A 17,198-nucleotide genomic window follows, 5' to 3' on the forward strand; every position below is an offset into this window, starting at 1 on the left:
ATTAGTAGTGAGATAAATGCTATTACCAGAGTTCAGAAAAGGTCTTAGTTAGGCCCAGGGGAGCAAGCCTAGTCAGTCAACCAACAAGTTAGTCAAACGGCTTCCAAGCTCCACATTTAGCACTCTCTTCAGAAGCGCCAGATATACTCTGTGGATGTAATTTAGAAATTCATCCATTGCTAAAAAGCAGTCCCACATATCATTGAACGAGCTTTGGGTATAGAATAATCCAATTTCCTTCACTTTCTGTATGTGTGGAGCGGCACAGAGGCATGGAGGACGAGAGAAGCCAGTGATGGCCCAATCCCTCGCCTCGCACAATCATTGACACTGGCGCTAGTTAAGCGATCGGGCTACGACGTCTTGTTGTATTGAACGGTGCCGTCAGTGGCCCTTCTATAGCCGCAGTTAGTTACAGCTTCTTCAGACTGAGAAAACGACTCAAGAGAGTGTGTAGAAAATACCAGACTTTTCGAGACTTGTGGTTCTGTTTTTTAAGTGTGGATTCCTTGCTTAAAGAACTCAGGTGTGCTTCTTCCCGTGATCTTAAGCGATTGACAACGAGCGAGAGGTCAATAACTGACATTAGCGACACGCCGAAGGGTAAGCAACAACTTGTCATTCTAATGTTGTACTTACAGCACTTTCGTTTGGAAAGAAATCAAAGCTTGTTTTATTGGGCATATGTAAAGCTTTGATTTTACACCAGTTGTTGAACCTTGTATAGTATTATCCCGACATTTGATGGAGCCTATTTCTCAAGTGGCTTGGTACTGTTCAAGTTGGGCGGAACCCTTGTAGTCCCTGCATTGCATTAAGACTGGGCACTGAATACTCTGAATACAATGAATAATCCTATTAAACGCCGCCATCAAATGTTTAGATGAATGTTTTCTCGATTAATATTCATGTCGTTTTGCCTTAAACCATATAACCTACATTTGACATATTAGAGGTTGTTTGTACTTAATAGAGCTATAAATGTATTAGACATTAGGCTTACTACTACCTATATGAAGCACACGAAGGAAAATACATATTTTTCCTCTTCAGGTTGCGCCATGTTAAAACCCAAGGGCCTTGTCAACTGTAATAGAGTTCTCATAGGATCCCTCTTTCAAGTACCCTTTACAAAGCAATTAAAGCTACAAAGATGAAGTGTTTGTTTTCAGGATAGCGTATGGGTATCATCAACCTCCAAGTACAGGAACTACCTTTATGCAAATTGTTGCCTCTATGTACTCAGGCGATTGTGCTGATTAATGTGTCTATTCTAGAAGGTTTGTTTGAATTGCTTAATCAATACTCACACGTACTCATTATGAGCGAGTCAAAAACGCTGATAGTATGCCCTTCTCTGAGAAATTCATGGTCACCAAATACATTTCACAGCCAATGTTTATATATGTTTATATATTTGATTAATGCTTCAATTTGTTCTTTCAATATTTCTATCTGGTTCTGTTAGATGTGAGTGGATTTATGATGTACTTTGAAACCACGTTAACTTGTAGCCTTCGAGTTATCCATGGTTCTCTATATTTGATTAATGCTTAAGATTGCTCTTCAAATATATCTAACTGGTTCTTTTATATGTGACTTGTTTACTTATGTCCTTTGAAGCCACCTTAACGTGTAGCTTTTGCGTTATCCATGGTTCGAGAAACTTAGGAAGTTTCAATATTTGATCAAAAGGGAAAAGATGATTCTGTTATAAACCATGTATGGCTGTAATTAAGGACAAGACTACTTCGGTGTATATGTAGTATGTTAAACAGAGCTGGTCCGTAAGCCAGTAACTGAAATAGCCGCTGACATGGCTCAACCAGCTCACACGTCCTGAGCTAAACACATCTGCTCCGCTGTTTCATTGTACGGTTTTGAAGGTTCGTTTTAAGCTTTGTGTAAACCGCAAGGACGAAGGAAATGGGTTTTGCATTGATACAGCGGTTACACCCACACTTGTTAAATATAATTAATAGTGCTGTTTTATACTCTGGTCGAGTCTGGAACCATGCGACATGTTGTCACAACATTATCAACCATATTCGAAGAGTTGACACAGAATCAATAGACACTGTTCGTGTACCATCAGGGATGAATAGAATATGTCCATAGGGAAGATCGTGACACAGGCGCCATTACTTCTGGCTTGAAGATGATTTCTTGATGCCAAAATATCCTTGACCACAAGATTGATGGTAAGCTCTGGACCCTCGTATGACATAGGATTGAAATTACGATTTATCGTGCTGTCCTTAGAAACTGAGGCTAAATGCTTGGCTTTCCTTGATTTGCACAAACCAAATAGTTCCTTGATACGCGGGGATGAGTTCGTCTACGTGTCCATATGCGTGAGGTTTACTAAAATGTGTACTGCATTTGTATTGCAGGCATGCTTGTGATCAGTGTCCATGTATATTACACGTTACTAATGAATGTTGCTCCGTTGTGACATGGATATATTTGTCAGACGAAAAAGTGATAATAATCGTATAGATGAGATGAATTAGGGTTTAACGTCTGGTCCACGATTGCACTTTTAGCTACGTGCATGCACGTCTGTGTGGCTGCTAAAATTTGTCCAGACTAATGCCGATTTGAAAGTGCTTGCCCACTAATATACCATGCCGAAGTTTAACATGAATACCCCCTCAGACACAGTAAACTGATTCTGACTCGGACAATCCTTGTTTTAGCCCCTTAATGCCGGGCGCCAGACAGGGTAACAACAAGTACCATCTTTTAACGTCTTTTGCTATAACCCATGTTCTTCGGCTCTCAGGGCGGACGCTCTACCACGAGACCACGGAGGCGGTCCCTAATCTTATAAAGGTCATCAGTGGTATATGAGATTTGGACTCCATAGCAACTTGCAGTAAGCTTAAATGTTCGATTGTGTATGTTTAATGACACTTCATGTTTTACTCGTAACGTATGTGTGATCAAAGGTGTCATCTATGTATTTATTTAATGATTGCATTTGAATAGTAAATATTGTATTTCCCCATGGGAGCCAGTAAGAATGGGCACAAATTACAATCAACGGTCATGATAAAAAAAAAGTAAAAAAAGGGGAGTAAAAATAAGTAACAATAGCCTTGATCTAATCAGCTTTATAAACATAAATATAACAAAAATGTAAAGTTATTAAGTTAAGCATGTTGTTATAACAATATGTTTCTTAATTTGTTAGCACCAAACCCGTACTCATGGATTTTACCAAAGTGGTAAACATCACCACGTTTGGCTTTCCTCCCACGCCATCCTTTTATATCATTATCCCAACATGCAGGTCTTATGCCAACAGATGTTCAGTGTGAGATAGGGTTACTCATTGTTCCAACATGCAGGTCTTATGTCAACAGATGTTCAATGTGAGATAGGGTTAATCATTGTCCCAACATACACGTCTTATGTCAACAGATGTTCAGTGTGAGATAGGGTTAATCATTGTCCCAAACATACAAGTCTTATGTCAACAGATGTTCAGTGTGAGATAGGGTTAATCAATGTCCCAATATACAAGTCTTATGTCAACAGATGTTCAGTGTGAGATAGGGTTAATCAATGTCCCAACATGCAGGTCTTATGTCAACAGATGTTCAGTGTGAGATAGGGTTAATCATTGTCCCAACATGCAGGTCTTATGTCAACAGATGTTCAGTGTGAGATAGGGTTAATCAATGTCCCAATATACAAGTCTTATGTCAACAGATGTTCAGTGTGAGATAGGGTTAATCAATGTCCCAAACATTCAAGTCTTATGTCAACAGATGTTCAGTGTGAGATAGGGTTAATCAATGTCCCAATATACAAGTCTTATGTCAACAGATGTTCAGTGTGAGATAGGGTTAATCAATGTCCCAAACATACAAGTCTTATGTCAACAGATGTTCAGTGTGAGATAGGGTTAATCAATGTCCCAACATGCAGGTCTTATGTCAACAGATATTCATTGTGAGATAGGGTTAATCATTGTCCCAACATGCAGGTCTTATGTCAACAGATGTTCAGTGTGAGATAGGGTTAATCAATGTCCCAATATACAAGTCTTATGTCAACAGATGTTCAGTGTGTGATAGGGTTAATCATTGTCCCAACATGCAGGTCTTATGTCAACAGATGTTCAGTGTGTGATAGGGTTAATCATTGTCCCAAACATACAAGTCTTATGTCAACAAATGTTCAGTGTGAGATAGGGTTAATCAATGTCCCAAAATATACAAGTCTTATATCAAGAGACGTTCAGCGTGAGATAGGGTTAATCATTGTCCCAACATGCAGGTCTTATGTCAACAGATGTTCAGTGTGAGATAGGGTTAATCACTGTCCCAACATACAAGTCTTATATCAACAGATGTTCAGTGAGAGATAGGGTTAATCAATGTCCCAAAATGCAGGTCTTATGTCAACAGATGTTCAGTGTGAGATAGGGTTAATCATTGTTCCAAACATACAAGCCTTATGTCAACAGATGTTCAGTGAGAGATAGGGTTAATCAATGTCCCAACATGCAGGTCTTATGTCAACAGATGTTCAGTGAGAGATAGGGTTAATCATTGTCCCAACATACAAGTCTTATGTCAACAGATGTTCAGTGAGAGATAGGGTTGGTTAATCTTTGGCCCAACATACAAGTCTTATGTCAACAGATGTTCAGTGAGAGATAGGGTTAATCACTGTTCCAAACATACAAGTCTTATGTCAACAGATGTTCAGTGTGAGATAGGGTTAATCTTTGTCCCAAACATACAAGTCTTATGTCAACAGATGTTCAGTGTGAGATAGGGTTAATCAATGTTCCAACATGCAGGTCTAATGTCAACAGATGTTCAATGTGATATAGGGTTAATCATTGTTCCAGTTTGCAGGTCTTGCGTCAACAGACGTTCAGTGTGAGATAGGGTTAATCAATGTCCCAACATGCAGGTCTTTGTTTCAACATATCATCACTGTGTGATAGGTTTAATCACTGTCACAACGTACAAGGTCAGTCAGGAATTCATGTGCCTAAACAATCAACAACTGGTCATGATCATGAATCAGAAAAATCTTAAGATTTATGCAACAGGCTCTTCCTAATTCATAGCAGGAGACAACATTCTGACCAGCTTTCAGCCTTTGAGAGGATGATCTAACTGAATATTTGAGCCAGCAATGGACGACCGTGTCTTGAGCTCTTATTCACAAAGATGCGTGCATGATTACTATTAGTTTAGCTGAACACCGGCTGATTAACGAGGTGAAGAACGATTTCATGCTTCCAGTGGCAATTAGTATATGTTCTCTTACTTCAGATTTTGGATACAGACATGGACAAGATGCGTCCCTGCAAGGTAGTGGAAGACAAAGTAGTGGACTGTTTGTGTGACAAATACATTCAAAGCTCTGTAAACCAAGTCGTTTGCTTGGCTTCCTATTAGAGTCTGATAGCGCCTCGCCACTACTGGATCAGTATCTTGAAGAGTGTCTATTTCACACTCACTATATATAACATATCTTGGTGTATGTTACACACATGGATGTCTATAGAAAGACAAGTCAAACAATGCGGCTATAGATACATCAATGGCGTAGGTGTAGGTTTTTAATTTATCGCTTCCGCTTTGTCTAAGCTTTATTTCTTTCTTGTTGTGAAAGATAACAATAATCCAAAAGTCAAATGTCTTCGAAGTTCTTTTCCAAAAATCTAACAAAATTACTGTTGCACACGTATTTTAGTTCCTCCCGATTCTAAAAAGGCACAATACCATACACAGAAAAAATAAAAAAATATCATAGAAGGGTTCGTACTTGTTATAAATATAATTATAGTTATAATATTGTTTTGACACATTTAACCATGGATCATTGGCAAATCGGAACCATTTATGCTGCAATGATTTCCACGATTAACTTCCAGTAATTTAGTAATATGCTTTATGAAATTACAACTAGAGCTAAAACCATCACAACCACAAAAGAGTGTAAGAAGAAGGTTATGTTCATCATATTAATCACTTAATAATTCATAACTCATTTCAAAAGCGTCATTGCATGAATACTGCAATAGTAGTTCTTTATACCAATCATTACATCTCACAAAGATCGTGTCAGGAGTGCCAACATTTTCAACAAAAGAACCTTAAAAACGCCATGTAAAGAAATTTAAAGATTGGATTGAGATAGCTATTCTCCTTGAAAGCTGACAATATATTTGAAAAAAATGTAATACTAATTTTCATGTGAAGCGCAGTTTGAAGGTCACGTTTCAAATTTCCTGACGAATATATTTTTTTCTACATTATGCAAAGACGTCATGACTTCCCAATCCGTGTATTCTTACACCAACATCATCGTTTGGTAGAGCGGTATCTCGAAAAAGTCTTTGAAACATAAATTCTCTCCTGTTTTTTCACCAAGATCAGCAATAAAGTCCGTGTAGACCAAGTGACATTTCTTTCACCATATCCATTCTGTAGTCGGTGGGTTCTCTGGGGTGTAATCAGTTTTCAATCTCAAAATGTGAGAAAAAAACGCCGAATCAATTCATAACTATTTAACGTTTGTTAGCTGGTCGGTCGCCGTGAAACTAGGAGGTGCTGTGATCCTTCTTTTCGCAGAGAAAGTCATCGCCTCAGGATATCGACATTTTCATGCTAACTTCATCCTCCTCGTAAATTTAAATAAGGTTAGCATTAATGCTTGTCATTTAGGCAAAGCGATTATTGTGCCAATTCATCAAAAAACAGCATAGTGAAGAGTGCGCGAATGAACAATTACTTACAATATAAATCATTTTGAACTGGCCATAACGTTACAAAGAGGCGCATGTATACGAATTCAAATTTGTTTTCAACCTAGGTATGCTGAATTTTTACGAATTTCAAAATAAAGTATTATGCAAATGTTGAGAGGTTTCGTTTGATCCATTAATTGAACCCGTGTACTGAGCCGTGATAAGAGGCTATTATCGGATTCTCTGATAAGAAAGAGTGCCAATTTGCAGAGATTGTTTCTGTCTCAATAGACTTGATTTGCACTCATTTCAGCCGAGAACATTCTCTGTAAATACAAAGTTTAAGAACTGTACATCATTTATAACGATTGAGAGCGATAAAAGTGCATCCGAAATGACCTAACGAAATTACTTCATAAATGATGCCAAAATGTTATTTTCACACATACCTCGAGAGCACAATAGGTCCTGTTTTTTTTAACAGACATCCCTGGAAGAGTATAATTACTTATACTATACCCTGTTGGGATAGGTCAGCCTACATCCTGTTTTTTCTGAGAATGTACAAAAACGCGGATCGGGTGGTCAATCATTATGACTCGGTTGTTTGCATGTCATCGTACCCTACAGGCGTGGATTTTGTTGACCCGGACGCTAGAATATTGTTCAATGCAGCGTTAAAGAACATTAACTCACTCATACAAGGAACTCATGCTTCAGAGCTTTGAAAACAAACATAGAATGCCCCAAAAAGATTTTTTTCCTTTGTAAAAAACCTAGGATCAAAATGAAAAAAACCCATATATACATGTATGGTGTTGCAGCTGTAGATGACAAAATATCTTTGCAAAATCCAAAAAGCGGTGTCTTGAACGGCATTGTGTCGATCAATTCCTTTCAGCTGTGTATAAGGTTAACTGCTTGCTTGGCATTCTAGAAGTTGGTGAGTGAGTAAGAAAACGTACAACTTTATGGATAACAGCTTCTGGTTTATTGCATATGTGCTGTTTGAAGTTGTTATCCATAAAGGTGTACGTTTTCTTACTTGTGTATACATGTTGATCATCATGTTTTGAAGCGGTCTACCATTTACCAGGTCAGTGTTGCGGTGCATCGTGGTGCCACTATTTACATGACAGCTCACCAGAGAAAGAAAGAAATAACATATGAATTTATTCGTTACAGCATCCCACGAAGCATTTTAAAGTCAGATGTATTTAGATAGATGTGGAAGAGGGTATTTCTACTACAAGAGTCATGATCTAGTGCCGATCACAGTCTTTATTGGCTTGCGCTTTCAACTCGTACCACGTTTGAGTCTCATCAGGCCATAACTGAATATGCCATGTCCGAAAAAATTCCGAAAATATAGCACTGGAAGAAAAAGAACCTCTCTTTCCAAGTATAGTATGAACATGGCAAAAACGATTGTAAACCCATGGTGAAACGTGTACCGCAGTTCGATTGGTTGAAAACACATTGGTTAAATCACAGCATGGTTTACGTTTTCCGGAAATGGCTTAGTGATTTCCAAATTTTGTTTACGTGTTTCACCCTTAATAGAACAAAATACACCATTAAACATTTTGACAATTTTGTTGGAAGGTTTCCGGAAGGTTTACAAATAACAGAATTCTGTGTTTTCATGATGTGTAAATCGTTTAGATTTATTACTGTGTATACATACTTTCTTGATCCCATTGCATCATGTCCCAGTTATGACAAAAAAGATGGCATTTCGTATTAATATAGTACTCATCGTTCATGTTTATTGCTTTTGAGGATATTTTTATTATATTTATGCTTTTATTGTCTTAACCTAGCGGGTTTAGTTATCATGGATGCATATGACGTAATCTATAACTGTATCGATGTTTATCTCACAACTATTTGGCTAATCGTAACAAGAGAGCTTACTGTAGCTGCATGACATTAACATCACGTCTGAAATATTTCAATAGGCACATGTTTCTCTTTCACTCTCGTGTTACTTCGCAACGGCAGTTATTTAATTTGCTCACTTCCATTCAGTCATATTGCAGTTTTAGCTGGCGGGAGAGTAGCTGGACTCACAGTGGGACTGTCCCTTTGAAGAATAAATAGTTTTGAAGGATTATAATCACGGGGGACAATTACAGCTATAATTCTCAGCCCGTTAGAACGTAGTGCGTACCACACAGTTGTCTTAAGAAGAAACATATTTTGGTAATTCCAACCAAAAGCAGTGATTATAGCTGTTATGGATTTTCCAAAATGACATAGACACAAAGTGTGTAGCCCATTTCCGTTGCTCCTAAGCCATAGAATATTGCTAAAAAGCAATTAAAACCATACTTACCCACTCATTGAAGCTGACTGAACTGAAATGTTTTGCAGTGTCTCAATTGGAAACACTTACACTGCCTACTTCATTTCGAATGTGAAATATGTTTGAATATATATCTACCTATTACTGGTATCAGGAAACTGACAGATTATTTCACATTGTGTTATGTTTAAACATTTGATTTATTTTCATATTTGGGGGCACGGGTGGCCCAGTCGTCTAGGGCGCAGCGATTCGCTGTGCAGAGTTGCATCCCTTGGGCACGCTAGAAACCTATGCTTGTGGGTTCGAGTCCCGGTTCGCCCCGATTATGTTTCTAGGTTTGTCAGCACCGAACTGGTAAACGTCTCAGACCTGCATCACTTCGGGCTTTCCTCCCAGTAAGCTGACACGCCGTGATATAACTGGAATACTGTTAAAAGTGGCGTTAAACCCAACTCACTCACTCACTCACTATTTTCATAGTTCATGTATGAATGCATTGCCTGGTAATGTTTCACACGTTGCTTGTTTATCAGAACCGCGTATTGCCGGTGAGGGATACTCAGGCAATCCTCTCACTTCTGTCAATCATGTTGTGTTTTAATGGAACTTCACAGGCCTGATGACAAAGCAAGAAAAAACATTGGGATGCCATCCTTTTGTCCTGTATGTCCTTCTTCCTTTGTGGAGGACATTTCCCAATCTGACGCATCTGACAAGAATACTATCCGATGTAATTCCCTATTTTGACTTGTACCACTTGTTCCCGTGTTTTTTTACTTGCCTTTTCATGTGTTTGTGACCGGTGCCACCGGTGGGGCAGGATACGCTCACCTTTTCGCGAACACCTGGTATCATATCTATTTGATTGTTATTCATAAATACATGTACATGACTAGTATACAGTCGGAATCGTAAATCGAAACTTTTTTAGGAATATGGAAAGGGTTTTTTTTGCTTTTATTTAGTCCGAATGCAGATTGCACAAAAGCTATTAAAAATTAGAAACGGTTATGAATAACTACAACACAAAGCATATACTTATATATTATTTTTTATTGTGTCAATTTCACAATGGTTCGTCGAGCTTCGCTTATGAACGAGCCATTATGACATACCAAGGGCATTCCTCCATCTGTAGGATATCAGCTGACATCATGGACGTTTAAAGAGATTAGAGATTTCCTAGAACCTGTTCTAACATCGTTCTCCTGCTGTCATACAAAAGGTCTCATGCAATCTCATAATAGTCATCTCGATTATCCCAAACGTATATAATATACAAGATTGGTTAATATTCATAACTTCAAAACTAAAGGTTATGGTTCCCACCCAGGTCATTTTCAACGAATTTTAACGAAGGAAGTGTAATTTTATCCAGCAATCCCCAAAGCGAACCTACAAACTACACTTGACTCCTCTCATGTCTGTGCAGTTTGTGTTCGGAGGGTGGTGTGTGTGTGTGTGTGTGTGTGTGTGTGTGTGTGTGTGTTGGGGGGGGGGGGGGGGGGATCTTTTGGAATGTACAGTTTGGACATGACTAAACTAAACATTTATGAATCGCTGCAAAAAGACATTTTAATACCGGAGACAATTACGTTGTTTCTCAAGAGTACGAAGATTGTGCCTTTTCAGTGTTGATGAATCATGCAAATGAATCTGTCCATAAGAGAGACGGAAAAAAGGGTCGCGCCGTCGCGTCATCCTAAGTCAGCGACAGCTTTGTGCAGCAAGGACATACTGAATTTCTTAACTCCGAAAGGATCCCTGAAGATCGCTAACAAGCGTCAAGATGTCTGTATGTTATTACATTCCATGATTGGAGAACATATATACACATATCGCCTGGGACCAGCATTGTCTTTCTACTGATTGAACCTTCGCGAAAAGGGTACTGATTGCTCTCAAAGAGCTGTTTCAAAAGGAAGGACAAAGGAATGAGCGACTGTTGTCGAGCCAAAGATACTGTGAATGTATCTTCCAAAGGTGAAACTCCCCTTTCAACATAACAAGCGATACAAACTCTATGCATTAGTGTTTTTCGTACTCTATGCTCCGTAAAAAGGTAAATTAAAAACAACGACCCAGATTAATACTACGAAAGCGTAGGAGCGGATGCAGATACTGTTTTAAATTTTGAATGGATATAATTAGTTCAGAGTGGTGTGTTGGGAGTCAAATATGTGACATTGTGAGGGGTTGTAATCAGAGCTGGCCGAATGTGATTTTACACATTTTTCTTGTGGACGTCGATATACTACAGTTGCGTGTCATGTACATCTGTAACATCACCGTCAAAAGAAGAAAAAAATACAATTAAGACAATCATAGCATGTAACAGAACACAAAAAATAAAAATAAACACATATTACCCTGGGATTTCTAAAAATGGAATAATGGAGTTGCATATTGGAAGGTCAGAAGTACACCCCAATCCACCCCACCCCCTTTAAACACCAACAAACCCAACTTTAGACATTAAAAAATCAGTGGGCGTCGATGAACGTGAAAGAAACCTTCAAAAGAGATAAATATCACCATTTGAATGAGCGAGTTTGCTTTAATAAAAACGACCAAACTCTTTCGATATTCATATTCATAACAAATTCAATAGTCAATTGTATTATTCCGACTGTATCTTGGACATGTGTTTATGAATAACTGTCAAACAGTCATGATACTAGGTGTTCGCGGAAAAGTGAGCATGTCATTGATCCCACATTCCGATGATCGATGCTCATGATATCAATCACTGGATTGTCTGGTCCAGACTAGATTATTTGAAGACCGCCGTTATATAGCTGGAATATCGCTGAGTGCGGCGTTAAACAACAAACCAACCAACAACCAAGCCAGCTCGATGTGAGACGAGAGTGATGCAGGCCTTAAACCTTTACCACTTTGGTGATGATTATGAGCATGAGTATAGTCCTGGCAAAGTCAGATTCCAATCCACGATCGTAGGTTTATGGCTCGCCTTATTCAACAAAGTGAATTTCATTGCCTAAAGCGAGTGGATGCCACTGCTATTTCACATAACCAGACTCTCATCTATACTGATACATTTATGTATAAATATATTATCGTTTTACACATGTCACCCACGTCTCTGTTACAGAATACGGTTGTTAGTATATTAAATTTGTCAGGACTAATTTATTGTGTGTACATATGCAATTCATGCAAAATGATTTCTTTGCATAATGTAGCTATTTGAATCCCGCCCATCCACCCTACCCTTGAGGATTCCTGGTTTGAAGTGATTCCCTGCAACCTATGCTGGTCGTAAGAGGCGACCAAATGGGTGGTCAGGTTCAGTAACTTGGTTGATCGCGTGTCATCGTACACCGATTGTGTGGATCGTTGCTAACATTATCAATCACTGGTTTGTCTTGTTCATTTACATGCCGCCGTCATATACGGACATATTGCTGAGAGCAGCGTTAAAGAACATTTTAGCAAGCAAACTTTTATCTTCACATACACTTTACGATACCAATGTTCAACTCCTCATTTCTCGCCACTACAAGAGAGATTCTGATCCTGTTATACGTATGTTGCCACCTTTTGTATCTTTTAAACAGCTTTTTCCAGGATCGCTCCCTCCGAGATCATCGATGGATAACTTGTCACAGCTGACCTATTAGGCAAGTTGATAAACGAGGTATATATCAGACCCTGGGTCATCCGACACTGCGCGGAGAGTTCGTAGGAGGTTTTGATAGAATTCGGAATGAGATTTCCTCGGAGACGCTAGACATATCGAAATACAAAACAAATTGCTTCGCGAGATAAATCGGAATAAAGACAAATTTGAGCATGGAGATTCTTAAGCCAGCAAATCACAGACAACCTCTTTGCCAAACAAACAGCTCTCCGAATGTCATTCTTTTTCTTCTAGTTGGATTTACGAGTCTAAAATACCGTTGCAGTCCTGATTAAACACAATAACATATAGACTGTGCAGAATAATGATTAAGGATTACCATTACGCCATTGAATCACTGAACTCGAGAAACCCTACACTACATAAAGATTAATTAATTACGCCGTCGGCAGAAACCAAAACAATCTTTAATAGTTGAAGCTTCGAAAAGAAATCTATCAAACATGGTCTATCCTGTTTGTATTAGATTGTGGCCAGATTCAAACGGAACATGCGGCTGAACGAAAGCTGTCAGAAAAAAAACAACCCAACAAATAAAAGAACTGCATTCTGACTCTAATGTAAAATACTTCCATACATTATACCTGAGTGAGCGTTGATTATGGTGGTGAAATTGTACATTTGATACATGTGTTGTCAAATATTTCATTCCTTCATATGTAGATATTGAGATTGACGCATAGATACATGGAAATCCTGGTCAATGCAGCGTCACACACTCACTCACAGAATCAGCAACAATTCATTGGAAATTATCATATTTAATCTTTTAAAATGTTTTTAATCTGGAAATACAACAGGATACGCTCATCTTTTTGCCTGGTATCATTACTATCTGATATCGATTCATAAACACATGCTGATGATATAGTCGGAATCGTTAATACTAAATTGCTGGGCAAAAGAAATTATACACCAATGTTTGATGGTGGCAAACCAAAAATGGTTATTCCATGGTGATGTATTTGATATGGTCATCATAGGATATATTATATAAGTTATATCACTGAGTATCTCACAACAGGACAACCAAGTATAGTTTCGATAACGTTTGTTATTTGGTGGCCAAATCAAATGTTCAAGGGTATACTGTTTTCCTCGGCATTTTGGAATGGACTCTAATTTTAGCAGATATTTCTTATGGTTGTGGAAAGGGTTTTATACAGTTGCAAACATATTTGAAACTTCCAGTTTTTAAACCTTCCAGTCTCGTCAAATAGACCAAATTATTTATAGACGTTATTATTTCCAAACATGATTGCAACCCTTTCGAATGTATATCTAAATATTGAAGTTATAGAGACCACCTCATAATTTTCAGAAGCCATCCACATCAAGAAGTGTTATTGGAAAAGATTGGAAGTCACTAGACACTTCTCTGGAGTGACCGTTCAATCAGATACGGAGGTTTTTTTTACGGTTGTCATTCTTGTGTATGAACAACTTTGCCGTTTTGTATGCACAACAACAACAACAACAACAACAACAACAACAACAACAACAACAACAACAACAACAACTACTACTACTACTACTACTACTACTACTACTACTACTACTACTACTACTACTAGAGTTGCTGCTGCTGCTACTACTATTACAACTACTACGATTGCGACACTGGTGGTGGCGATGGTGAAGATGTTGATGATGGTGATTATGACAACAACACAAATACAAACAATAATTATGACATTTAAAAGTAGTAAACATTTAAACATTATAATCCCTCGGGAATATACACGCTGTACTAAGTTTACATGATCTGCTTGTATCGCGACATTCTATAGCATATTTCTTTTGCATGAAATATTGAATGATTACCATATACCTCGTGTATATGAAGAGGGAAACTACATGGAACATACATTGACTTTTCGAATTACATTTCATAGATAACAGTTATAAAATAAGAAAAGTTTATTCCATTTGACTAAATCATCTTTGTTCTATCTGGGATATGCAATAACTTAATAGAATTGCTTCAGAAAATAGATAACTATGAAATAAGAATATTTATGTAAATTGGACTAAGTTTAATTACACTTAAATCTTGTGACCTTCAAGATTTGGAGGGTTGATGTTACTTCTGCGCAAACAAATCTCAAGTGATTTCTATCAACATGACAAAACGTAGTGTTTAAAACCAACGTCTCATGATTATCTTCTGTTTGGTTTGAATAAATCAACAGCAATGGTGGGTCAATTCCGCCGAATCTGGTTCCAAGGAGCAAGGTTAAAGATATTAGAAATTTAGTCAGGCTTTGAATTTTATTTAGAGTCATCCAATCGTGTACAATAATCTTTTCCTTTTCTAGTGTTTAAGCCTGTACATGCGTTCGGTGGCATACATACGTCATCCGTGACATTCTGAGCCAACGTACGCATACAACGTGACCTTGACTTTCACAAATCACATGAACACCTTGAACCTTTTTTCTTTGAGACGAAACGTTCTTGAGGCATATGGTATTTCCTTATAACCATAGTTTTTCAGTTCTAAAGTTGTTTGCCCCCACATATACAGTTGGTCTCTGATGAGCTTTTACACGGTTCATGAATCCTAAAGATCTTCATTTGTTTTCTAAGTATCTTTTCTCCAGTTGTTATCATTTCCCCAACAAAATGATTCTTTGACAAAGTTGTCCTGACAATGTATCAATAGTTGAATACGTAAACGTTATGATGATACTATGTTCGTGATAGAGAACAAGACCGTCTCCTATCTCGGGACACGCGAAAATATCATGGAGGCTTATCGGCATAGGCTTTGCGTGTCTTATATCTAAGGCAGAGCCTCCATCCGAAATGTACAGCTACCATATGCTCACTTATCCTTATTGTGAGAAACTAATGCCTTGTTTTATTGCATCTGAAAAACCCTTTATGCAAAGTCAGTGTTAAATGTTTATAATATACACATGTCGTCTCACGACTGGACTCGGCTTATTACTCCATCTAAATGTAAATGGTGGGATGGTTAATTCTTTAGAGAATTCGCCCCTGTTAGTGTCAGGTTGTATCAGAAGTCAAAACGTAGGTTCCTGAACGGGCGTCATAAATTCATCTTTATGCATATGCCGTCTACTTAGACTTGAGTATCTGAAATATGGCTCTCCAAATTGCACTTGTACGGTCTTAACAGTCTGGTGCGTTTGACGCCTTCAACATCAAATTGCGATACGCCAAAATCGGATGTTGAGTCACGCTTGTGCATTCTTCTAAGGTCACAGTTGATGTATGTGGGATATTTATGGCCTTGTTACCGGTATGAAGGATACTTTCCTTATGATTGAATCATCCAGGGTCTTGGGCCTCCTTCTTGACACGTAAGCCTTCTTAGTCATATCAACGATGTACTATGTCTGAAGAACACCGGGTGTTCAGTCATCGTGTAGCTATAGTAAGAAATAAATAATTGCGCATGTTTTCTTCTTCTGGTGCTTGTTTTTATGCATGATTGATTGAATGTGTTTCTTTTGTGGAATAGAACAGTCCTTAGTACGTGTTTCATTGGACACAATGTGTCATTTGAGATGCATTATATGGAGTTCTTAATGACAATCGTTTCATTCATTTATGAAGGTTTTCATTAATCAAGGAGTGATGTATGTACAATTTAGAGGTTACACACGAACCATCCATTGGGATTTGTGGATGCTAAATAGTGTCTATCTATTAACGACATAGTGTAATTTTTGTACCTCAAGATCACGATGATATTGTTTGCCGCATAGATTAAGCGTCAATCTTGTCAGTTAAACGTCATGCATTCATGACGCCGGCGGACAGCTCCATAAATACAAATAGGAAAGCGTAAGTCGTAATAGATCGAATAGGACCAAATAGACTGTAATACCCATTGAACATCAACAGCTCCACTTTGGAGACCATCAGTCCTATTTGGGGAATATAAAATCAATACATCATTATTGTCAAAGTATTTGAAAAGGACAAAGTACGATGGTACCATTTCTGACCCACATGATTATCATAATTTATAAAAAGAGCGAAAAGTTTAGATATCATTCTGAAGTTATCAGATGTGTTCATACGAATGTCATTGCTTGTAGCTAGATTAGCTCTGGAGTCGGCCCTTTTCATACATTTTCGACATAGTTATGTCTTCGTCATGTCAAAAGTTAAAAAAGATCAGCATCAGAAAAAAAGAAAAGTGTCAGTAATATCATTTCCTGAACAATTATAACAACAATATTTCAAAGTTTTCAACAAGTATAACGGTTGACACATGCGGCTCGTTCCAGCATGAATCTTTCCAAAGACCGTTTTGCAACACTTGCCACAAGGCAACCTACGGTATTCCTTTATGACAGAAATATATTAAAGAGGTTAGTTTCATGTACGTCAAGAGGTTAGTTTCATGTACAGGAAAGACTTTAAAACTGAGGCGGTTAATGTTAGGTTGTTCTTCAGAAAGGAGAACCATTTTGATATATTTCTGTTCTTTGCTACAAAGTTTCTCTTGTCAGAAACCTATATTA

General features: G+C 38.0%; 1 protein-coding gene across 1 annotated transcript in view; it reads left to right on the forward strand.

The window, feature by feature from the left end:
* Window positions 1–311: 311 nt before the first annotated feature.
* LOC124146379 (glutamate receptor ionotropic, NMDA 2A-like) overlaps window positions 312–17,198 on the forward strand; it is a 208,535-nt gene continuing 191,648 nt past the window's right edge. The window contains exon 1 of the mRNA XM_048392187.1: window positions 312–603. The gene's annotated coding sequence lies outside the window, so the exon portion shown is untranslated. The remainder of the gene's footprint in view (window positions 604–17,198) is intronic.

Source organism: Haliotis rufescens, unplaced genomic scaffold (genome assembly GCF_023055435.1).
Source record: "Haliotis rufescens isolate VD_foot unplaced genomic scaffold, xgHalRufe1.0.p SCAF_11, whole genome shotgun sequence".
Classification (NCBI taxonomy): Eukaryota; Metazoa; Mollusca; class Gastropoda; order Lepetellida; family Haliotidae; genus Haliotis; species Haliotis rufescens.